At 46.0% G+C, this 26,106-nt stretch overlaps 1 protein-coding gene across 2 annotated transcripts in view; it reads right to left on the reverse strand.

The window, feature by feature from the left end:
* LOC144178902 (sodium-coupled monocarboxylate transporter 1-like) overlaps positions 1 to 24,589 on the reverse strand; it is a 368,331-nt gene extending 343,742 nt beyond the window's left edge. Inside the window, exons 1-2 of one of the 2 annotated variants that reach the window (XM_077707060.1) lie at positions 24,428 to 24,589; positions 8,192 to 8,434 (exon numbers count right to left, since the gene is read on the reverse strand). The gene's annotated coding sequence lies outside the window, so the exon portion shown is untranslated. The remainder of the gene's footprint in view (positions 1 to 8,191; positions 8,435 to 24,427) is intronic. The other variant, XM_077707046.1, reaches the window with a different exon arrangement.
* Between the last annotated feature and the right edge of the window lie 1,517 nt (positions 24,590 to 26,106).

The following is a 26,106-nucleotide window of genomic DNA, read 5'->3' on the forward strand; positions in this document are numbered from 1 at the left end:
TCGCGCTGTATTTTTCAATCATAATGCACCAACTTGCCCTACAGCTGTCCTTAAGGAGGGATTATTTTTCTCGCCTATGTGTTCATTAGTGCACACTATGCACACGACCTCCGATATCTTGTTGTTCAGAAAATCTTTTGGCTTCCTTGACCGCCCTCCTCTACTGCATATATCTACACATTTTATTTTTTTGCATTTTTATTTATTTCTCTTCCTATTTGTTGTCTTTTTGTATGCCTTATATTCATGTACCCATGTACATGCCTTATATTCATGTGCTCGAGAAGGCCCGCTGCTTTTGGTGAGCACTTGAAAAATATAAACAAATAAATAAATTAAATAAATAGAGGGCTCGCTCAGGCGATGAAGAAGTACACAATGGCTGTGGAGGCCCTCAGGTTAACTTTGAATCTACGGACGACGACATTTGGTTACCATACAAAACTTACCAATTAACGAACATACATAATTTACAACAAAACAGAGAAGTACATAAATATGGTTAGCTAAATATATTTAACAAACAAGTGTCTCCCCACATCTGCCCTCTTTTGATCGACACCCAGAAACACCAAACACTTCAGTTTTGTTACACCCACACCACGCCTCCAAAGGCTTGTACCAGCACAAAGTGAGGAGGGCCTACTAACCAGGGTGTCGAACAAGAAACGAATCAAACGGAAAACCGGAACAGACCCGGTATTTTTCCCGGAAGGGAACCCGATTCCAAAGCGTTATTTTTTCAGCCCGCTGATCTTTAACTAGAATTTAACCGAAAAAATAAATAACGGCCACCGGTTCATGACGAAACGGTGCGACCACCCGTTGTTGCTGACGCGCAGAGTTAACTTTCAAGGTAGGATCAGTCGCCGACGCCGACGATCGAAGCGATGAAACGATGATCGTTGAAACGATCACTCGCTGGCTCGTTGGCCGACGGCACATAGCCGACGACGGTCTACTTCAAGCAAATTCAAAATGTACAATATGTACACTTTATTTACATTGCGTATTTCCAACTTTCAAGGCACGTGATCGTAAACAAGAGGCCGGGGAAAACCCGTGTCGAGCGGGGCTCGCCGTGCTCTACCTCCTCTGTCTCTCGTTTCTGACTGATTGTGGGGTTTAACGCACCGACGCGGCGCAGGCGATGAGGCGCGCCGTAGTGGAGGACTCCGGATTAATTTTGACCACCCGGGGATCTTTAGCACGCGCCGAAATCTTGTACACACGGGCGTGTTTTGGTTTTCGCCTCCATCAGAAAAGCGGCCGCCGCAGCCGGGAATCGAACCCGCGACCTCGGGCTCAGCAGCGCAACGCCGTAGCTAATGAGCCACCGCGGCGGGTTGTCTCTTGTTTCTGTTCGTCCTCAAAACATCAAGCTCCTCGCTTCTACCACCAAAACCACGCCACAAACGGGACGTCACAACTTGAGAGTGAGGATTGCTCATTCATTAGCCCACGCTAGGCCACTGATTGGCCACCGTGAAAAACAAAGCTAGGTGAGTTCAAAATAGTGACGTGGCCAAACTCTCTCACTCTCATACAGAAACCCGGAAGTATTCCACCAAACACAAATATAACATACATGAAAATCGCCCAACTAAAAGCAGACCTAACGACGGGAATCGGCTCTCGGGCGGCACGTCTTAAAGTATTGTCATACCGTGCACGCCTATGTTTGTGCTCCGCGCCGCCAGTATTCCTTTCCTTTGTAGACACGTGGAGCGCCTAACAAAGCCTGGTCGCCTACCTACTGACGCATCCCAGACGCCGAGTCGCCAGGTTGAGACGTGTGATGAACTGAAACTTCGCCCAGTAACGTTGAACAGTGCCGCTATCGCAGACAGAATGTCTGGTGACCTCTTCCTATGCTTGACCCAAGGTTTGACCCCTTGGCCGACCTTCAGCTCCTGTCCGGTTCGGGGATTTTCGTGGCGGTAATCGCGGTCGTTAAAACGTCAACAGTCCCCCTCTGCCGGCTTCTCAAACGAACGCAAGGAACTTCCCCTTCGAAAGCTCACATCCCTTTCAGCTATTATGGAGTGACCGACGCGTTTGTATGCGGCGTCTCCGGGACCGCTCGTCGGTGGACACAAAAGCGCAGCGAATAAGAAAGAAGCCTCCGCGGTTTCTCCTACGCTCCTCACGCCAACTCAGCTCGGCCGGCGGGGAAACAAACACAATACAGGTAAACAAGCTAACCCCAGCGAAAGATATCTAGTTGCCGGGCGGTTTTAATAATAAGTGAGGTGCGCGAACTTACCACGCAGTCAGTGTGTCATTTGGGGGTGTTCTGTTTTACGCAAGCTCAACTGCGTAGACTCTCACGCCGTTTCCCCTTCAGATCAGTCGCGACACTGTCAACTCTGTGTACGTAGCCGCAACATAATGGAAGGTGTACGCACTAATGTTGCAACGGTATGTCGCTGGTGGTCGCGAGTGCAGATTACAACGCTGAGTGACAGAAATAACACAATTCCGGCATTCTTGACGCGATATGAAACGTCGACTTTGCCCTTCCTTGGTCGCCTTTGCATATGAACATTAAGCCTGCACGGTTGCTGTACGGCGCAACAGTAAAGCCACACACCCTAAACGCGCCTCATTGTTGCGCATCATAATTTGCGTAAAACGGTCGTGCACCTGAAGACTGCAAATAAATGACAAGTGTTATTCACAGGATGGTTCAGTGGCTATGTCACTGGCAAGCATAGTTCATTCAGCGCCCCCCGCGGTTGTTTTTCTGATGTAGGGAAAAAAAAACGAAACCGCCTATGAGTCGATATTTCGATTACAGTTGAATAATCCAAGGTAGTCCAAATTTTTCTGCCCCCTGCAATGTGCATAAAACGCAACACCATCACAAGCGGCAATTTTTTTACACGTGTTTTAAAGCAAAGCTTTTTACCTCTACCCCCAAGGGTTCTTTCGCGACCGTTGGTGTCAACAGAAAACTCCCGCGAAGAAATAAAAGAATTTACCAGCACCGCCAGGAATCGAACCTGGAACTAGTAGAGTAACAAAGCCAGAGCCCGTTGTCTTACCGATTTAGCTACGGGCCCACGCGGAGACAGGGAAGACAAGTGGTGCACTCACCAAGCACGTCTACGAATTTAACCCCTGCATTCTCGCTGAATGCCATTCGATTGCGATTAAAGGATGCTCACACCAACCCGTGGCATCTCACTTCTAGTACGCCAATATGCTAAATCCAGTGTTCACGTAAAAATCTCAGCTCCTTGACGGCCGCCCTTAGGCCAAACGACACCTCAAGGAACACATTCAAATACTCCTTGATGGCCAGGCCATCACTCCAAGCCCCATCATCAAGATCCTGGGCCTACATCTTCAGGCCAACACCAAGAGTGACGTATGCTTGCAGCGCCTCAAACTCAGCATGAATAAAATCATTCACATGATCAGGCGAGTTGCCACCAAGACGCGAGGCCTCAAGGAATCCAATACCTTTCGATTAATTCAAGCTTTTGCCCTCTCGAGAATCACTTACGCCAACCCCCTGACGTCTTCTCGGCAAGGAGGACATAAAGATGCTTTATATAATGATTAGAAAGGCGGTTGAGCAAGCCATTGGTCTTTCCATGAGTGCGTTCACAGAGAGGCTGCTTAGCACGGGGCTCAGCAACCCGCTGGAAGGGCTGATAGAGGGCCATCTTTCTATCCAGAAGCTCCGAATGAGCAGAACTGCGGCGGGTCGCCGCATCCTGTACCAGATTGGCTGGGCAGCACAGAATGTTACTCCGCTTGATGGACTCCTGGACTCTTGGCGACAAGAGCTAAAGATGCTCCCTTTGCTTAGAAGTATGAACCCCTCACACGATTAGGATCGCCGACAAGCACGGGCTCAAGCGCTCAACACCACCCTCGGTGGGGATCATGCAGTTATCTACACTGACGCCCCCCAACATCGAGGGCAGTAGTACGCCATCACGCTCCAGAACAAACGTGTTTGCGTGTGTCTCACTCAAGACCCAAGACATGAGCATCAGAAGAGGCAGCCATTGCCTTGGCTCTCACTCAACCAGGGGTTCGGAAGGGAGTAACCGATTCCCAAAAAGCCTACCGGAATTACCAGTTTGGTGTCCCGATGTGCACTGCGTGTGTTAAAAACCCACTCCCCAAACGGTTTCATTCAGCTCATCTGGACACCCACTCACGCTTCCATAGAGGACAACGAATACGCCCACCAACAAGCCTGCGCTTTTACCCCCGTGCTATGGAGCTGCACGAGGACAGTCACCCGCTTGTCTCGTTCAGGGACATAACCCAGCATTATCGCCTTCAGAGACAGACCCTACCGTTGCCTTACCCTGACCTTTTCAGAGAAAAATAAGCTAGCCTAAGGCACATACAATCCAGCTCCTTCCCAGGCCATACGCGTCTTCACTTAATGCATCCGAATCGCTACGACGCTGAATGTAAATATTGCAAAGTAGGAACACTCCGCCACACAATGGGAGAGAGAGAGAGAGGAATGTCTTTGAAACAAAAAAACACAGAAAGTTCGGCCTGATGGTAGTATATCTGGCCAGCTATTCTGTGTGTGGGAAGGGAAAAGGGAGGAAAGAGCGTGGATGGAGGACGAGAGGGATGAAGATGGCGGAGAAATGAATACATGGCTATGTACAGAAGATGCCTATACTTATACTGTGCATGTGTTAAAGTTCACCCGGACGGGCCTCAACTACAATATCGCTGAGAGGCCGCTGCTGCGCAGAAATGTCAGCACAGCTTTAAATGCCTTGTGGGAACGCTGCGCGTGTGGCCAAGGTCCTAGCAGTACTTCCACCGACACCACACGACAGTCCAAACGGGCCAATTATCTCGCTAATTGTTCTCGAGGATGCGCATAGCGTGGACAGTGGCAGAGAACATGAGAAATAGACTCTGGTACACGGCATGTTTCACAGTCGGGGTCACTCGTAACCCCAATGAGGTGCTTGTAGCGACGGGTAAAGGCTACGCCAAGCCGTAGTCGGTGAAACAGCGTGGCGTGGTTTCGCTGAATACCAGAAGGTAACCGAAACTTGCAGTCGGGGTTCAGACGGTGTAGTCTTCTATGACGATTGTCAGATTGGGAGCAGTGACTCGCCGAGGCATGGCGGAGAATGGTAGACAGAAGGGCAGTCGTGTCCGTCCTTGCGAAGGCAGACGTACAACACATGCATTTTGCAGAAACCTTGTTTGCCTCCTGGTCAGCCCGCTATGCTAGCTAGCCCGCAATGGCTTGGTACCCACTGAATAGTAAGGACATGTCCTTGTTGCAGTTCCAATGAGCATAATTCGAGTACTTCCGCAGCAAGGGCATAATAGGGTCCTTGCCTCATAACTCCCTTGAGGACCTGGAGTGCTGGCTTGGAGTCACAAAACAGGGTCCAAGCTTGAGGTGATTCACGGGAGACTAAACGAATCGCCTCCCGTATGGCAACCAACTCAGTAGCAGTACACGTTGTCTTGTGGTCTAGTGTGATTCCTCCGGTAACGCATAGGCTTGGAATTACCACAGCCGCAGTAGACCTGGATGCAGTCACAGAGCCATCAGCATATACATGTACAGTTCCGGCGTACTTGTCTGTCAAGAACGCTAGAGTCAACTGTTTGAGGGCTATTGATGGCAAAGAGGACTTCCTCCCAATTCCCGGGATGGAAAAGCGGATTGATGGTTTTGATAGTACCCACAGAGGATTCAGGGAAACCACCATTGATTCAAATTCAAATTTATTCAGAAAGGTACAAGAGAGTATTAGCATTGGGGGAATTTACAGGAGGAGGTCCCAAGGTTTCAGAACCGATGGGATCCTATGTTGGTGTCACAAAATGGCTGCCGCAAAACTACTTCTCGAACACGTAGTAGGAAGAGACGATAATGGATAGTGTTCATGCCTTGTGAAACAGCTAAAGTAGACCAGAAGGGGTTCGCACAAAAGAAGTGCATCAATTGGAAACACACGTGCCTCGGCAATTGTGCCCACAGTAGACGTACATTTATTTATTTATTTTTACATACTGCAGCCCCTCTTGGGGCTATAGCAGGAGTGGGTACATCGCACAAAACCATGCATCGAACAAGTTCAACAATGAAACAAAAGCAAAAAGAAAGAAAGAAAACACGGTAACGACGAAACCGGGGGTTCGAAACGCAACACAGAAGGAAGTATACAGTTTTAGCGGCATGGTAAAGGGTTACAGTAGATCGACCTAATATACACATCTAAGTACAAAAGTGCACTTGTACAAAGGGGGAGAGGAAACAAAGCGGTACATGTGCGTAGCTTACAATAGTTGTATTTTAGAAGGAAATGCACGCAAGTCTAGAGAGCGCACGTGGCCAGGCAACGAATTCCAATGCTCAATTGTTCGCGGAAAAAAGCTATATTTGAACGTGTCTGTGCGGGGATGATACGGGGAAACGTTAAAAGTGTGATTGCTTCTGGTCTGAGTGGGGTTTGCATATGTGACATATTTGTTAGATGACAGGCGATATGAACAGTGAATGATGCGATGAAAAAAGGTTAGTGATTCTATTTCACGACGGGCAGTTAAGGTGGTTAGCTCTAGAGATACGAGGGCTGTGGTTGGTGAAAAAGTACAGTCATATCTGCGACAGATCATGGTAGTCCCAAGCATATTCTGAGGGCTTGTGCTTGAAAACCCACCAATGTACGCTGGGAAGAAGTTCGCAAGTTTGAAATGGCTGGCAGGCTGTAACGAAGATGCCTCAAAAACAGGTTCCGGTACAACTGGGGTGTGCGACTTGAGCCCTGAGCACCCTCCTCTCTTTCCGTCAACTCCCCAACAAGAGCAATGTGAGATGCTGCTGTCCAGCCCCTCTCTGCCTACCCAGCTTCAGTTTGTGGACAGAGCACAGGCGGCGCGGACTGCATACGGGCTCCAGTGAAGAAGGAACCACTCCCCTGGGCTGCACTCTGGGCCGTTCAGAAATCTAAATAGAAGTATTTCCTCCTCCTCCTGCACCTCCTCCTTCTCTGCCGCCCATCTCGTCGCCTCCGTCCGCGACGGCACAGGAGGGAGAAGCGAGATCGTCTAACACCGGGTTTGAGCTTGAGTTTTATAAAAAACGGTTTCCACTCATGTGCTACACCAATACAACTCAACCAACCACCGTTCATACATCATGCTTTAATTTAACCTTACCAAGAATATCACTTTGAACTATTAGAGGGTGTGGTTAAGTGCATTTCACTTCTCTGTGGATTCACTATTTCTAGAGTGACGTGAGGGAATTTAAGTGACGTCTCATGGGTAATCGTTGTGCGTGCCGTTTACAGCTTCGCTTTGCAACCACATTCACCGAGTGGAATGGCGCTAATTTTTTTCATGGACAAACAAAAATAAAAGCTCATTTTCGAAGAGAAAGATTGATAAAACGAGAACGTTTCCCCCATGCAACCTCAGTCACAGTCAAAGTGCAAAATCTAAATTGCTTCGACTACATCGGAATGACACAATCGGATAGAAATCGGATTCATAATGCGAGCTCTTTCTTGAGCCAATGCTCCAGAAAATAGCTTCTTATTTTCGGCAGTCTGGTGCTCATTCGTGTAAACAGCATTGTCGGACGATTCAGCAAAGCCCATGTTGGTACAGTGAAGCCGAGCCTTGCGAGCTTCGCGGATGATGTCGTTTTTTTTGTCACGACTGCAAAGCCGTGCAATCATGTTGTTCTCTGCTGATTTCGTTGGAACACCGTGCACTGTGTCTAGGTCAGTAGGTGTCACAGGACAACCGATTGCATCGCCCACGCACTTTAGTGTGGCAGTACAGTCCTCGCCTTTAGTCGTCGGCACGCCTTAAATTTCTATAGTGCTTTGTCGAGAATATTGGTAAAGTTCAACCAAACCGGTTTCACGATACTCGTTGTGGGCCCTTGCGCTTTACTTTCTGCAATGAGCTCATCCTGCCTCACACGCAAGCTATCGTGCTGAGCTCTAAGCAACTTAACGCTCTCACATAGTTTCGGATGCTCTTCCAGGCCTCGTCATCCAGTCTTTTCTTAGCCTCCGCCTGCTTTTTAAACGCGGATTCAAGCGCTTTAATTTTTAGGACGTTCAGGACAAGTAGGCATTGTATACAGATAACAATCAGCGTTGAGCAGCAGTCACTACAATTTTTACAGCACAGAAAAGTTCTTTAAAACTCGCACACCAACCTGGAAATACAGAGTGCGAAGATTCAGAGCGTGCTCCTTCCGCCGTAACTGCTGCTGCTTCAATGGATTCCGGGCAGCCCAGAGTGGTCTTTATAGCCCCTTGTTGGATGTGCAGAGCAGGATGCGCAACAGCTGCTTGCTTATCCCTTGAACACTGTAGCTGGAGACACGCGGGCGTGACGGAGCGTTGTTGCGAGGGCGATACTCAGCAGTAGTGCCTGCCAAGCAAGGAACTTCGGGCGCCTGGAAATAGAAAGTGCGAAGATTCAGAGCGTGGTCCTTCCGCCGTGACTGCTGCTGCTGCAAATGTCTTTGAAATTGCCCCACTGTTAGTGGCAAAGAGCAGTATTGTAAAGTTTTCTTTTTTTTTTCTCTACGGTCGGTTTTAAACTATTAAAACTATTAAAACTATTAATTATTTCCACCTAAGAATACAGCAAGCGAATGGAAACACTAGCGCAACCTGGAAGGTAATTAATTCTGCATTAAACAAAACAACCGCTGTCAAGGCTGTAAAAAAAGTGATTGTAAATGGTAGCATGGTTACAAATAGCACCGAAGTTTCAGAAACATTTAATAACTATTTTGCCACGGTAACGTCTAAAATAATACAGAATTCTTCAGGGGAAGCATTAATTGACTACACAAAAGGCGCAAACAGTGCTAGATCCTTTTTTCTGCGACCAGTCGATGCACAAGATATTTAAAAGTTAATTCTAAATTTAAAACCCACTGCATCAGTAGGCTATGATGACATCTCAGTTTCAATGCTGAAAACGTGCGCAATCCATGTAAAAGAACCTTTAGCGCATATTATTAACGACATGTTTACCACGGGTAAATTTCCAAGAAGGCTTAAAATATCAAAAATTGTGCCAATATACAAAAAGGGAATCCGAACAAAACCAGAAAACTATCGACCAATATCAATCTTATCGCCACTGTCGAAAGTTGCCGAGAAAGCGATTCTGTCTCGTTTAGATAACTTCTTTATAACAAACAAACTATATGCGCAAGAGCAGTATGGTTACTTGAAAGGAAATTCGACAGAGCTGGCTCTACTTAACAAGTTGAAAACACCAAGCAAAGTATTGAAAACAAGTTACTTACAACGGGCGTGTTCATAGATATAACGAAAACGTTTGACGTGATAAACCACAAAGTATTATCAACAAAGTTAGAAAAATACGGTATACGTGGAACACCTGTCGAACTTACCAAAAGCTATCTGTTAAACCGCGAGCAATATGTCGTCGTCAACGATGCTTCATCACAAAGACTAACCACAAATAATGGCATGCCACAGGGGTCAATTCTAGGACCTTTTCTTTTCCTATGTTAGATCAATCATCTGCCTGCATATTTGGCAGAACAATGTGTTTTATATGCTGATGATACTAACATTTTCCTGACAGCCAGAAATGAAACAGACCTCTACAAAAAAGCTAATGCTGTCCTATCAAAATTGTCCCAATTGTTAAAGCGCAACCAGCTTGCTGCGAATGTAACAAAGAGTAACTATATTTTATTTTCAGCAAAAAACACCCGCCTAACAAATAATGCAGTCGTACAGCTTGACAATATTACTCTAGAAAATGTGAAACACACAAAGTTTTTAGGTGTATATTTAGACAATCAACTTTTATGGCACAAGCATGTTGAAGAAATTGCTTGCAAGATTTACAAAAAAATTCCAATGCTCTGTAAACTACGTCATGTCTTACCTCTTAAAACTATGATTATACTGTATCACACCTTACTACATTCCCACATTACATACGCAGTCAGTGTCTACGGCTTAACATATCGCACCACTCTTGTGCCTATTGTGACCGCCCGAAGCACAGCTCTCCGCGCAATACTACTCATGCATAGACAAGAATCTGTTAAATTTGCATATCAAATGCTCAATATAATGCCCTTACACACCTGTATTGGATATTATGCCCTGTTGCTTCTGTATAGGATAATTCACAATATCATAAGCTGTCATTCGATTGGAATTATTCACCGCACCACTACATATTCCCTTCGAACTACATGCTCAACCACATTAGCAATACCCGAGATTAGAAGTAACTATGGATTATTTTCCTTTTCGTATATGGCTCCACACTTATGGAACAAACTCCCACACAGCGTCACCTCCACACCATCGTTCTATATGTATAAAAAACAACTAAAAGCACAAGTGTTTATGTTATTTGACTGGCGTACAGACTTGTAGTTGTGTTTATATAACCAGAGTTTTGTTTTTTGAACAGCTTTTATCTTTATTTTCACATTCTGATCTTTCTTTCTTTTTTCTTTCTTCTTTTCCCCCAAACACTTCTATTTATTTTTTTTTCATTTGCCAATGACCGTTCTCCTGTTTTATGATTGTACATTTTTCGTTTTGTTATATACCTGATTTCATTGGAAGCCTTTGTAGCGCCTGTCCAAACCAGGAGAACGTATTTTGTTTAAAAAATGATCAAACAGACTGTGATCACCTCATTTATCGTAGGGACCCCTTTTACAACCCATTCTTGGGTTCTGGGGTCCCACCTGTATATTTCCATGCAGATGTATTTATGTACAGTACAATAAAAAACTTTGATTGATTGATTGATAGATTTATTGAAAAAACACACTTTTTAACCATCCTGGTAGTTCAACTTATCGAAGCGGTTCGCGAACCGGTTGAAAGCTTCCGAACCGGCTCGCGAACCGTTTGGGTACGTGATTGAGTAGAACCGGAACTGAACTGGAACGAAATGAATCCTCCCGAACCCGAACTGTACCCCAACACGTATTTTTTTCGGTGCGCCACAGTGGAAAATGCACCTTGAGGTGCGAAAAAATCGCAGCACACCTAAGCACCTCTGGGGTTTGAATGCCAAAGCAGGATTGCCTATCTGAATGCCTCAGATGCTGCTTGTGCCCGGCGTTATCGAAGTTTTTTGTGTGTGTGATGTTGCTGCTTGCCTAATTTGCTTTGCGATCCGCCTAACGTTTTCTAATACTCAATGGGCTTCGTATCTGTTCCGCCGCTGTTCGTCCCTGCTGCCGTGGAATGGGAGTTGGTGATGGTGGTAAAGGTCGCTGCTCATCCGCCCGGTCTCTTCATCTGAGGGGTACTAACGCGGACGATCACCTCTCACTACTGGCGAGGTAATGCCTGGTTGTGGTATTGAATGCCACCTGTAGAAACTTTATAGGTGTCACCATTGCTGCACCGATGAGATCATCATCATCGGTGCCTGTATCCGCACCAGCAGCTATAGCACGAGCTGCTTGGTCTTCCACTCATCGCCATATTGTAAATAGAACCACCACGGTATCACTGGGACGTCGCGGCCCTTGGCCTTTCCTCTTTTTTTATACCACCGAAGGAGTCATTTTTGTGTTACGGACGCCAATGCACGACTCCAACTGTTTTGCTTGATGGGTCATTTGAGGCCTTCGCCTTAAACGATGTAGTCGCTGAACTGTTAAGGTATTAGCCGTGATACAGACAGGCAGAAATGCAATCGTTCTATCAGGACAGTCGCGATATTAAAAATTTGATATTCCGTGTCGATCTGCAAGTACATTGGCACAAAAGAACAATGCCGCGAGTAGGAACTTAGCTGTCCGCTTTCGAACGACGTTTTGACGATAGACTCTGCAGATACGTATTTTACTGTTTGTAGTTCGCACCCATACGTATAAGGCCACCCATGACTATACTTGATGATGCTTCGTGAAATCTTGGTTCCGATCATTTGCTCGGCCTATTCAAGGGTTTACCGCGAGTTACGTGGCACTTTCCAGCCTTTAGAAAATTGGGAAGGGAAGTATTACTACAATGGCGAATGGCAAGGTTGGCCAACGTGGTAGTTTAGCTGGTAGGCGATGGTGCGGAGCAGGTCAAAAAATATTTGGCCTAGGTTCTCCAGACGGCGACTGGTTTGAATTTATGAAACGTTTATTCGTGGTATACTATCATGTAGTTCAACCGTTCTCTGTATTGAACACTCAGCGTAAGTTTATAGTCCTAATTTATATGTAATACGTGGGAAAATTTATTCACCTCTGTAGTGAGATTGGTGGAAATAAATCTTCATTGTATTGTATTGTACTGTATTGTATTGTGTTGTATTGTATTGTATTGTATTGTTTTCGAAACATCAAAGAGCTTTATCAAGCCGGTTTATCAGGCACCGTACTTACGGCACCTTTCTTTGCAATGAAAAAACAGAAATTAATGCGGTTACATTATCCAACGTTTACGTTGTAATCTAGCTTTTGACTACGATAAAATATTAGATTATTCAGGTGCATTTTCAATACCTAAAAGTGTTTCGCTGCAATAAATTGCAACGGCTGGATATGCAACCTACAGTCACCAAACCTTCGAGAAGCATAGCGCGAGGACAACGTAACTTTAAACCCGCGTTTATCGAGTAAACCTTTATCATAATCAGCTCCAGAATCTCGGATTACGGCTTACACAAAGTGCAATATAGGCTGATAATGTGAGGCTCCTAATTGACCATTTCGGGAGCCCTCTTGGTATATTGGAGTATCTCCCGGTCTGTCTCAATACAACTGTTATGAAGAAGAAAGCGTGTACTGGCCACGCGTCCGGTGCCCATAACAGGCAAACAGCATCTTCGTAGGCGTTTCATTAAACGAGGCGTTCTAAACAATAAGGAGCTCCACGACGTGAGATTGAGCAAGACAGGCTTCACTGGCATTGGCGTCCATATTGGAGAAAGGGACCCTTTCCAAGGCGTTCCAAAGCGCGAGTTTAAACTCGACCGTAGCGAAGGGTGGTTGCCCCCGCGAGTGTATCACAAAAAAAGGGAGGAGAATAACAAGCACAAAACTCGCCATAGTTATCAGCTCTCCCAATGTACCCCGGCATGAAAGCAGCGGCGGAACGCGTAGATGGCAGTTCGAAGGAATACAAAAACACTGAAGTTGGCCGCAAAGCAAGCGTTTCCCGTGGCAATATTGCAAGGCCCTTCGGCAAGGCGAAGAGAAACAAAGCGCCTCAGGCCTTGAGCTGGACATACATGCTTTCTCATTCGCAACACATAAGAAGGTCTTACGTGTCCTTTGATTTTTGGTTTTACGAACGAGGAGTTGCAGACGTCCACAGGTTTGCAGAAAGAAATTATGTCTCAAAGGAGGTAGCTCGAAAGTGTGAGTTTCTAAAAAAAAAAAAAAAATTGCGCCAATCCACCTTGTGAATGTGGTTGGAAAGGAAAGCTGTAAACGGCAGCCACAGCGATTGCCCATGCGACGTCCCTTAAATTAAGTCACGTGGCTCTACAAATAGTGAAACCAGAGAGAAGTGAAATGCACTTAACCACACCCTTTATTACTTTGAAGGAGCCATGAAGACAAAATACAAGTTGGGTTTGTTAGAAAGACTGCTTAGCCCCGAAAACAATGATACCAATATAATCCCAGTCTTCGAACAAATAACGGAGATATTAAAGAAAACGTGTGAAGTAGTCGCGACCCCCTAGCCAATTTTCCGCAACTTTTCTATGACGTCATGGAAGCTTGTTTGTGCCATTGGCGGCCGCCTAACTGACCTGTCGCGACGACACATGACTGGACGTCTGTAATGGGGCCTCTAGCTCCATTTGACCACATCACTTGAATGCTAACGTGCAGTTAACGCACTGAAAATTATGTTTTATTGTTGGCCCATATGACGTCATTCTTGCTCATAACACGTCACTGTGGCGTAAAATTTGAAAGTTTTTAAATACTTCTTGCTTTTTTTCCGTTAAAAACATCTTTTGGGGCTGTAATGGAGTTCAGTGAGATACTGAATCCTAGTTCTTTCAAATTAAACGAAGTTGTATTTTCTCTTCATGGCTCCTTTAAAGAGGTATTCTTCGTAAGGTTCAATCACTGATGCATGAACGGTGGTTGGTTGAGTTGTATTGGTTTAAAAATTAAAGGAAGCTCGAACCCGGTGTTAGACGATCTCACTTCTCCATCTCTGACGCCGCGGGCGGAGGCGACGAGAAGAAGAAGGAGGAGGAGACGGAGAAGGAGGTAGTACTTCTATGAAGGTTTCTGAACAGCCTAGAGTGCGGCCCAGGGGAGTGGTTCTTTCTTCACTGGAGCCCATATGCAGTCCGCGCCGCCTGTGCTGTGACCACCATCTGAAGTTGGGTAGGCAGACAGGGGCTGGACAGCAGCATCTCCCATTTGTTTTGTTGGGTAGTTGACGGAAAGAGAGGGGTTGCTCAGGGCTAAAGTCGCACACCCTGATTATTTGCCGGAGTGTTCCTACTTATGAGCAATATTTACATTCAGCGTCGTAGCTATTCGAGTGCATTAAGTGAAGACGCGTTGGGTGTGGGAAGGAGCCGGCTTGTATGTGCCGTAGGGTAGTTTGTTTTTCTCTGGAAAGGTCAGGGTAAGGCAAAGGTAGGGTCTGTATCTGAAGGCGATATTGCTGGGTGATGTCCCTGAACGAGACAAGCGGGATAATGTCCTCGCGCAGCTCCTTAGCACGGGGGGTAAAAGCGCAGGTTTATTGGTAGGCGTATTCGTCGCCCTCCATGGAAGCGTGAGCGGGTGTCCAGATGAGCTGAATGGAACTGTTTGTGGAGAGGGTTTTTAACAGTGCACGTCGCGACACCCAACCTGACTGGTATTTCCGGTAGGCTTATTGGCAATCGGTTACTAGCTTCCGAACCCCTGGTTAAGTGAGAGCCAAGGCAATGGCTGCCTCTACTGCTGCAATCATGTCTTGAGTCTTGAGTGAAGCACACGCAAGGAGGTTAGTTTTGGAGGTAGCCACCATGATGGCGTACTACTGCCCTCGAAGTTGGCAGGCATCAGTGTACATAACTGCATGATCCCCACAGAGGGTGGGGTTGTGCGCTTGAGTCCGTGCTTGTCGGCGACCCTTGTCGTGTGAGGGGTTCATATTTCTAATCAAAGGGAGCATGTTTATTTCTTGTCACCAAAAGTGCGGGTGCGAGAGTACATAAAGCGGAGTGACATTCTGTGCTGCCCAGCCAATCTGGTGAAGGATGCGACGACCCACCGCACTTCTGCTCATTCGGAGCTTCTAATTAGAAAGATGGCCCTCTATCAGCTCTTCCACCGTGTTATAGAGCCCCGTGCTAAGCAGCGTCTCTGTGGACGCACTAAGGGGAATGCCAATGGCCTGCTCAACCGCCTTTCTATACATTATATAACGTATCATTATGTCCTCCTTGCCGAGAAGAAGACAGGGGGTTTCCGTACGTGATTCACGAGAGGACAAAAGCTTGAATTAATCGAAAGGTATCGGATTCCTTGAGGCCTCGCTTCTTGGTGTCAACTCGCCTTATCATGTGTATGGTTTGATTGATGCTGTTTGGGGCGGTGCAACGATACCCCACTCTTGGTGTTGGCCTGGAGATGTAGGCTCAGGATCTTGATGCCTGGCCATCAAAGAGTATTTGAATGTGTTCCTTGATGTGTCGTTTGGCGTGAGGGCGGACGACAAGGAGCTGTGATTTTTTACGTTAACGCTGGAGGCCGCAGGCTTTAGCACATTGGCGTACTAGAAGTGAGATGCCATGCATTGGTGTGAACTTCCCTTAATTTTTGTAACTCCTAGCACAAGCGCAACGCGCGCACAGGGCCGTTAGACGTGCCGTAGAGAGAGCGCACAGCGGCGCGTGAGGTCGCGTGACGCTATCACGTGGCATTCAGCGAGAATTCCGGGGGTAAACCCGTAGATGTGCTTGGTGAGTCCACCACCTCTCTACCTCGTCTCCGGGTGGGCTCGTAGATAAATCGGTAAGACAACGGGCTCTCGTTTTGTTACGCTGTTAGTTCCAGGTTCGATTCCTGGCGGTGCCAGTGAATTCTTTTATTTGTTCGCGGGAGTGTTCTGTTGACACCGACGGGCGCGAAAGAACCCTTGGGGGGTATAGGTATAAAGCTTTGCTTTAAAAAGAATTTTCAGTTCCATCGAATCCCAGCCTTGTAATTAAAGGGACCCTGCAACACTCTTTGAGCACGTGCACGTGCACGTGAAGCGGTGAGCGCGCAAATCGCTGTGAAAGACGCAGAAAAACAAACCGCACTCTCTTCAATTTTCCTCATTATGCACCCCTGCCACGGCCTAAACGACGTCATTGCGGCCATGGCTGTCCTATTGGCTCTGGCTGGTCAACTTTGCGGCTTATTTATCACATTTCCTGTGATGATCCGTCGTCGTCGGCGCTGTGTACCAACCTCTTACCTGCCTGAAGATGTACGCACAGTTTTGGCGTTTCTTTTGTGTTTTGAGTGGACGCGTAGCTTGAGTGCCGAACTTAATACTTCCCTTTCAATGAGGCCAGATGACAACAAACGTTTACTGCTTTTCAAAAAAGCCCTACCAGCCTGAGCGCGCGCTTACGAGCAGGCAGCCATGCCTGCTTTTTTGTTAACCAGACCAGAAATAGACCCCTGCACGTTGCGGATAAAAGTACAAAACTCCCCGGCCTATGATATATCGAAGGGCGCCGAAGAGAACGCCGCGAGCCGTTCTCCTCTCCGGGAGAGAGGCGCCGCGTTGTCCGCGGTCTAGTTGAGAGGGAACAATTATGCGCGATTTCTCATCGCGCGTAGTTTGGGTGATAGTGAGCCGATTTTCGTAATTTTTGCGGGAGGAGATTGCTGGGACAATAGACTCCACCAAAAATATATTCCGAGTAGTGGATGGTAAGTGCTTCAGGGTCCCTTTAAAGGGGCCATGCAGACAAAACACAAGTTTGGTTCATTCGAATGATTGCCTCGTTAGAATCATACTGACATTCCTTGAGCGTAAACTTCGCTCAAATAAGCTATATAGTTAGGAAAAAAGGGAATGGTCATGTTACCGACTCGCTCATTTCCCGTAACAGAACCTATGTGTCATATGTGCCAGCTTTGTGATCGGTTGAGGCCGGCAAAAGCAAACGCAAATTAGGAAGTCCCTGTACACTTATCGAACTAGCCATTTCCAATTAAATTTAGGGCACACTATTTATTTAGCGGTAAGAATGGTGGGAAACAGTGCAAGTTACGAAAGTACGCGTACACATATGAGTACCGATGCGTGATGCTGTTGGTACTGCACTCACTATGCTTGTTTTAGCGGCACAGCACTGTTGCACTTGAGTGTTGTCTCCGACGACACTGGCCGATTGGCGTAAGCGATGGTGTCTTACTGGCCATATTTGTCGAGCGAACACCATGTTTCACGAAAAGATTATTTTCTACCTTAACAAGAACAAGCCATGTACAAATATGGTAAAAAAGTCAAAAGCAGAAAACGGCCCGCCGGGGCATGGTTGCGCCATCTAGGTTTACTAACGGTAAACATTGTTCCGTAGCAGCTTGAGGACCTGTTCTACTGATGTCATTGCAGACGTCATAAAAACACACGATTTGTTGGGAGAATTGAAATTGAACTTAAATTGATTAATTTCTCGGTGAACAAACCATCATTTGCTTCCGGACAAGTGCTGGGGGCACTATAAAACCCGAAATCTTTCGAGTCAAACAAACTTGTATTTTGTCTGCATGACCCCTTTAATCTGGGAGAGGATCCCTCTTAGTTTCGAGGAAATGCTTTTTGGGGAGTAACTGCTACGTAACTTGGAAAGATTCGAATCTTTCCCATGTCTAGTCGAGCTCAAATCGGTGCTATATGGAGCGTTTGGATTATTTGCAGCAAGGAAGTTACCATCTTCAATAATTTTAAATATGGTAACTCAAAGCCATCGCATATATGCATAATTTAGCCCTGAGGATGCAAAGATGCGATTTTTGCGTATCTGCAGCTCGCTTGACGGGAATACTTAAGCTCCAAGACCCTTGAGCACATAAGCATTTCCGCAGTCATAGCGGTGCTTCCCAATTTCTATCCTGTGCAACATTTGTGCAAAGTCGCAGCTCCACAAAGTTTACTTTCTCCTCCAAATTATTTGAGGAAAGATATTTACTTTCCTTTAGAGTAAACTGCTACTAAATCCTTCTTTGCACCGAGCACAGTATAATGCTTATTTCGTTCCCAGAATTTCTGAATGCAGAAAAGGCATCCGGTTCATAACATACTCATCTTTCGTAACTATTTAACAACTTCAGAAGTAGCTTTCAGCAAGTATGTTTACATAAATAATGTGCCGTAGAATTTTTTGTGGGCGTATGCAAAGCGCATTGTTTTTATTTTAAATGGTATTTTTAAGCAAACGAGTGAATGTTAGATTCATGCCATTTTCTGTGTGACCTTGCTTGTCTCTCCGGCCATTAGAAAAACCCCATTCTTTTGCATATTACCTCAAATCGCAAATTTTTTTTCATAATCTAGGAAAAGGGCGTTTTTTTTAATATACTTTTATTGGCGAGTAGCAAATAAATAAGCCCGAAGTAAGGTGGGAGAGCTTTTCAGCAAATGCCCAATCGAATCCAATCAAATATGTATTTCACTTTTGCAACACAATGATGGAGCAAACTCAAAACGCTACGGTGAGTATTAGTTAGCGAGGCGTTTGCACCTGCATTTACAGCCGTGGAAAATATAGTTAGCAACGCTATTACCCTCTATAAAAGGGCATTCATGGGCGCGAAAACAAACACTAATAACAGCATTGAGGTGAAAGATACCCACCCATTTAGGCGGGAATTTGTCGTTTTACACCATGGTGTCACGAGGGATATACCTCTCGGACAGAGCCATTCTCAAAGTGTATAAAAATGAGAATAACAATCGAAAAATCGAAAACAACCGATCCAATCAGTAATGGCACAAATTCACGACAAGAAAATATTCCCAACTGTTGTTCGGCAAGCCGGTATTGTCCGTAGAGTTCTCTACAAGAGGACTGTGCGTAGGGTGTGTTGGTGGAAGTTCATCGTTAAAACTCAGAGCGGAAAAAAACACGGCACAAAAGACCGAGAAACGGGCAGGACAGCCGTGCATTCACAACTAATTTATTTTTTGAAAAGAAAAAAAAAAACACGGCTTATATAAATACATTAGTCACCCTTGTGGCACTAAATTATAACAACAAACAACAAACGAAAGAGAATCACTGGTACGTCTTCCCAAGCGTTATCTATTAACCGGCCTGCATACACAAGGGTGTCATTTAAATACGCGAATTCTCGGTCATGGCGGCACTACGAGGGCATACTAATGCAGCGGTCGGCAGATCGTCTTATTTGGTATGCCTCGATTATTCCCTAGTTTTTAAAACATCATGGTATCTTTAAAAACCTGCACACACACGTGTGTGCTACAGTGTTTCGCCGAAGGCTCATTCCCTTACAGTGATCGCTGGTGCTCTGACAACCTTGTGTTTAAGCGCCTGCTGGTTTGCCCCACGCATATGTGTTCACACCGAAGCGGCAATTTATACAATACCCGTTGCACATTCGACAAATGGCTGGGAATGGTTTCTTGAGCACGCATTATTTGGCCTCGTAGTCTGGGAAGCTACTCTTCGGTCGACCTTACTGCAGAATTTTCATGATTGACGTGGGGCTAAGAAACCCACATCGACAGCGCACCTTTTTGCTCCGTTTTTTTTAGTCATACCCGCGGTCATACGGTGCGACAACAAAGCAGTTTTTGTTCTCTTTTTTTTTGCAGTGCCGGCTGCGTCACGGGACCTCTCGAATCTTCGATTTTTACCCATCTTACCCGTCCGCACAACAATCTGGATAACATTCACGGGGTAACATGCTGTTCGCAGTCTAGTTACGTGATTCGAAAAGCTATCCTTCAGCTGATGGCCACAAGACTTTGAAAGAGCTGGGCTTAAAGATGAAACGGCAATCACATTTTTAATTACCGTGGAATGTCCCGACGTAAAGTTTAGAACCAGTTTTAGGGATCTGGGACGATAACACCAGCATACGTTCCCCTGATTGAAAGTTAACTCTATATAAAAAAACTGCAGTTTGTTTATTTTTGGAAGCTAGAACGTGAACTGCAATCGAAAACCACACTCATTGAACAGTTTTAAAAGGCATTTTGCATTAGGTTCTCCATTCTCAACAATAATTTAAAATCATCCACATAACGCAACATCGTTTTTGCCATGCCGCGTGCGTTTATTTCAATATTTGTGTCAACCACCTTCACCGAAAATATATTACTAAGCAGAGCAGCCACCTTTGAACGCCTCGTTTTTTAACATAAATTTCACTTTGCCGAAAGTAAGAAACCCGACATGGAGTCAGTCAGAGCCAGGACGCAAAATTTTCAAATAACTCTTCACAACAAATTTACGCTCTTTACCGAGGGGGACGGGCAGTGTGGTCATGCTAAATAGTAACTTAAGAACGGAAATCGTGGATTGAGCAGCAGCTGTGGGAGAAGCAGCCTGTAAGAAAGAAACTGGGCACCTAACTCAAAAACAGAGGAACTAATTGTGAAACGTAAGAACATGAAACTGTCCAGTACATCGGATCAGATTTAGTTGGCCGAGCTATCTAAATTAACGACCAGAAACAAAACTACCGAAATACACATGGCAGTGATCGAAGGCACACTGGAAATAGGAGTATATATTTGAGGGCAACTAAAAAGAAGCTATCTATAGGCAAACAAAATGTACGAACTCAAGGACGAGAAGGGTAACATTTTTTATTTATTTATTTATTCAAAGTACCTTACAGGCCCATCAGGGCATTGGGTAAGGGGGAAAGAAGAGCAGATAAAAAAAATAACAACATTTCATATAACATGGACGAGATCATCAATGTAGCACAACCATTCTACATCGAACTGTATGCCAGTGACGTTACCAAACTACTGAGAGTATACAGGCATACCTCACGAAGTCCAACTAATAACCAAAGACGAAGTTGAAGCCGCTCTCAAGGACATGAAAAGAGGTGAAACTGCTGGTGTCGACGGCATACATAACCGTCGATATTTAACGGAGGGAGGAGATATTGTACTGAAAAAACTTGCTGCACTATTTTTAGAATGCTTAAGGACTCTAACAAGGCCCATAGCCTGGACCGACATCATTCTTATTCACAAGAGGGGGGAAACCAAGGACCTTAAGAATTGCAGTCGCATCAGCCTACTTTCAGTCGTGTACAAGCTGTTAACAAAGTAATAGTAACCTATTAAGTAACAGCCTAGATTCTCATCAACCCAGAGAACAGGCTGTGTTTAGGAAAGGATACTGAATACTGCCCCACATCCACGTCGTAAATCAAGTGATAGAAAAATCCGAGGAGTATAATAAACCCCTTTGCATGACATTTCTGGACTATGCAGAGAGCAGAAAAACATGCAGAAAGCGCCCTGTTCAGCATATGTAACGAAACGCTATAACAAGCAGAAGATGATAACTACCTCGGTCAGGTCAGATGTGCTGATGCCAACCACGAAAAATATATCCGGGGCAGAATTGATATGGGCTGGGGTGCATTCGGCAAACACACGCCAGATTGTGAAAAGTAAGCTACTTTATCACTGAGAAGGAGAATTACAGCCAAAGCGTCCTGCTGGTTATAACATATGGAGCGGAAAGTTGGCGCTATACAAATAACTCGGAAGCAAACTGAACTCAGCTCAACGAGCATTGGAACGAATAATGATCGGAGTAACCCTTAGAGAAAGGAAACGAGTTACCTAGATAAGAGAACGAACTAGAGCAGAAGTTATCATTGCTCTAATAAAGAAAAGAAATGGACTTGGGCTGGCCACGTGGTTAGGAGAAATGACAACCGGTGGGCTGCCAGGGTGAGAGAGTGGACAGCGAGAGACGGCTCCAGAAAAACGGGAAGGCCAATTGCTCTATGGAGGTACGAAATAAGGAATTTCGAGGTAAAGACCGGCCTCGAGCTACGCGGGACAGGATCGGTTGGAGGTCGATGGGAGAGGGCTTCGTCCTGCAGTGGACCTAGTTGTCTGTTCATGTTGGTGGTAATGATGATGATGTTCTTTAGCTTTACACACACCTTTAGCCCGATTTTGAATGAAGGTTACTTGATTGCCTTGTGTTCTTGACGCCAATTTTAATTCTAAAACACCGCCTGTCTCAGCTGCCGTCTTAATTTTCAGAATACGTATCATTAGTTTCAACATTCTTTATCCGGAATATCTGAAAGCTTGGCAGTGATCTTCGTAACTTAAGCGACGACGTATTTCGTCAGGGCTATATGTGCTCGCGTCACTGACTGCTGACGTTTTGCGTATGGAGAAAACAAGGCGAATTCACAGAAAACTCACGGAGTCAGTAATAGGGCCCTTGCCTTGCCTGCACATCGCGCTCAGTTTTTACAACCTAGTTCGCCGAGGTCGCTTTTTGGGTGCGCTATTGACAAAGTTTAGCACGGTTCCCAATTCCAATTGTTTGTAGTGCGAGAACGTAACATTTCCGTAGTGGCCACCAAATGCGAACCTGAATCCTTTTGAAGTTTGTTCTAGCGTGTGCTTGGAATTCTTCAGAAGCGCGATTTCTACAAGGAGTAGCCACCAAAAGTAAAGGCGGTGCTTCCAAGCCCATCCTTAGTTAACGGTGGTGGAAAACGTCCATTGGTGGCTTCTCTATCCCGGTTGCTGGTGACGCGGCGTTTGCTTGGAATGAGCTCCGCACTTCCCTTTCTGCCTTGATACCCAAAGGGCGCTATTTCAATGCGCTACAGAATGACTGTAAGACGAATGACCGTCTTGCTAGCTGCCACCAAATAGACAGTTTGAAGCACGACCCGCTTCAGAGATAAAGCCGCGGTTTGAATTTGGCCCGATGTGCCCACCGCATTCGCCCTCAGCGGCGACTGAACGCAGTAACTCATTTGCGCGACAACTGAGCGCCATGGGTGCGTCTGAACGCAGCTTTAAAGGGGTCGTGAAGAGAAAATGCGATTGTCTTAGCTTAATTTTGTCTGCTTGAACTACCTTTAAAGAACGTAAATCCCAAATATTTTCACAATTCATTGCTTCTGGAATTTAGGAGGCGCCGTTGAAATTCTTGTTTTGAGGCGCATCGCAAGCGACCATGCGCGCACCGGCGGTCGGCAGCGCAACTAGAATGACGTCATGTCAAGTACATTCGAGAGTTCAACACGGTTCAATGTTCTTTGTGTATAATATTCTGCAAAGCTGCAAACCCAATATTTTAAAAATAATGCATCCTTTATTTGTTGCCAAAAAAAACAGTTTTCTATCCACGTGAGCGGTGTCGTGGCCGCTTCAGTTGTCTGGCAACCATTACAGCAGAACTCAGACCTACTGGGTGTTTGTACAGTTTGTAGCCAGTTTCTCTGCTGAATTTCACGTTCTTTTCCCGAATTCTCTTCGGAATCTTATCTTTTTTGTATGAAATGGCCCAAGATCGCTCAAGCAAAAAAAAAAGTGCCCCTTGTGCGTCTCGAACTTGCGGCCTCCGCGCCAGCCCAACGTTACGGCCAGCCTAGTCGGACACTTTATCCACTACACTATCGACGTGGGAAACGCACGCGGCGAAAAACTGCTGCATAAAAGCCTCTTCGCATTTGTAACTCAAGTCTGTCGTCTTTTCATAAATTCTAATCTACCCAGACCTTTAAGCGCCAACTTACTGTTGAGCGCTTCTGCAGTAAGCCAAAGCGGAGCGTATACAATCAACAAAACAGCGTTAACAGCATTGCTTATTGCAGGAAACAGGAAAGCAATCGTCGAACTGCGTGATGTTGGGACTCGGCGCTGTATCGCTGCTTCTCGCTAGTTATTTTTGCGCTTGATGAGTGAATAATGGATGGGTTTTAAGTTCCGACTACTCGAAGTTCCTTCGATAAACGTGTTTATGTAATAAACTCTCATTTTAAGCGTTCGGTCATGTAAGCGTTCGGTCATGTATCTCGCCAGGTCAGAAGTTTCACGTTCGCGCAACTCACATTACAGGCTACGTGAGACAGACGTCGGCAAACTTGTGCAAGAATATCGGCTAGCAAAACTACAGTTTAGACTCGTGGAAACAGCGTAAACTGTTTACGAATGCCCAGTTTAGATTAAACGTGGTAATTCTGCCTGCGCATCTCGCCGGTGTTGTTGACTGAAAGTTCGACCATGTTCATCAGTCGTATCAGAGATCAGACGTCTCCCGTTCAGTTGCAGGGCGAGTTTCATCATGGCGCCGATGTTGTAGCTTTATCTGACCCTTTGCAAGCTCAACTATGCCGACATATTGTGCAGACGGGGGAGAACTGTAACTGGGTTCTTCACGAGTTGAGGAGGAAAGCCTCGGTTAAACCGTAACTGAATTTGTTTACCTATTTGCCGATATCGGGCGACGAAACGGATATGCATTGTTTGTTTATCAAGGCTCCACGGTTATAAGCGCACACACAACACAGTTTTTTTTGAAAATCTCTTCACGACCCCTTTAAGGGTCTAGCACATGGCCGGAAGGCACGCGTTCCCGCACGCGTCTCCGCCCCGATAACCGGTTTGGCTGCCGGATGACCCGCCGCGGCGCCCTCTCCCGCGCGCATCAAACCTGCTAGATATTTTGACGCGCCGGGTCAGGAACCGGATTTCTGGGGCAGACTTCTGTACCCCGCTTCAGGCGTGCGCTCGCCTCTTCCTGCCAGGATGTCTCCGGCTAGCGGTGATGACGCCCTGCCGCGGACGCTTGATCAGCTTGGCTGACAACCACCGCTGCTCTGGGCGGCGCGCGCCCACAACAAATTCCACAATGAGCCTTGGAAAGCTCTCGCGTTACAATCCGAGGCAGCATAACGGTGCGAATATGAACCCGGAGGCACGATAGCGCTACGCTAGCGCTAGGAAGCTGAAGCAAGCCCACCGCGTCTGCTGCTCTCGTCCCAGAGGAACAAGGCAGCGCACACAAATTTGGCGTATCCATAGGCGATCAGAAAGCGATTCGCGTTTCTGACTTCATCAGGAGGGCTTAAAAGGGGTTGTATTTTCACCTAAATTCGCAATAATAACATGCGTTTGAATTCACAACCAATAACACTAACTTTTGACTCAGCTCCACAAAGAACACTTGCTGTTCATCTGACCTCCTTGGAGCCATTGTTTGTTCGGGGCTGAATGGCTAGCACCCCTGTTGCGTACGTGACAGACATGTATTCGATCGCCTCCGGTGATCCTGCTGGAATTCTTTCATCTTTCTGGTTATGCAAGTTACACGCAAAAAAAAAAATTCAATGCATGCTGAGCCAAAGAATGAGAGCTGTCTGTAAAATATGAGGCTGTCATCCGCTAGTCGCCTTAGAGTGCCTCAGTAAAAATCGCCGAACTCTGGCGCAGTCCACCTTCTTAATGGCATAAAAAGCCAATGATTGGCAGAATTTATCTCCGCTGATTGTCGTTATAAGTAAAACATCATTTTACTTCAGAGAATTGCAGCTGTTAGTTGAGAGGCCTCCACAGGTAATAATCCAGTGATCTTTACACGGCGGAACTCATGTTGTGCGAGTGTGTAATGCGAAAGGGAGCATACTTTGCATAATATCTAATGTCTGCTTCACTGCCCCATACAATGCATTTTGTCCTGTGAGCCCCTAGGTTAAATATGGCTCGACGTAAGATGCTGGCTAATCGCACAGCCATGCAGCCAGTGGCGCAACGTGGATGAAGCAGCGAAAAATACTTGGCATTCAAAATACAGAAATCCAGGCGGCTACGCTTCTCGTACGTAGAAGTAACGCTGTTAGCGCCCCATTGTGTCATCACTTCGGCTACGGCACCTCAAAAGATAACTGCGGCACACTATTCGGCGGTTTCGGTCAATGTAATCCAAGTCGAGCCCGCCCGGTTGAATGTTTTTTTGGTTGGCCTTGCATCGCCTTCCCTCGGTGCATAGATGAGTGGAAGTAATTAGAGAATCAGGAAGTTTATTTGCACTATAGTCAGCTTATGCAGTCATTTTTCCACGCGACATCTACATCACTGCACGTGGATATCTTTTCGGCTCCAAATA

The sequence above is a fragment of the Haemaphysalis longicornis genome, unplaced genomic scaffold (genome assembly GCF_048455015.1).
Source record: "Haemaphysalis longicornis isolate Haplotype H1 unplaced genomic scaffold, Haemaphysalis longicornis Haplotype H1 scaffold_1, whole genome shotgun sequence".
Taxonomy (NCBI): Eukaryota; Metazoa; Arthropoda; class Arachnida; order Ixodida; family Ixodidae; genus Haemaphysalis; species Haemaphysalis longicornis.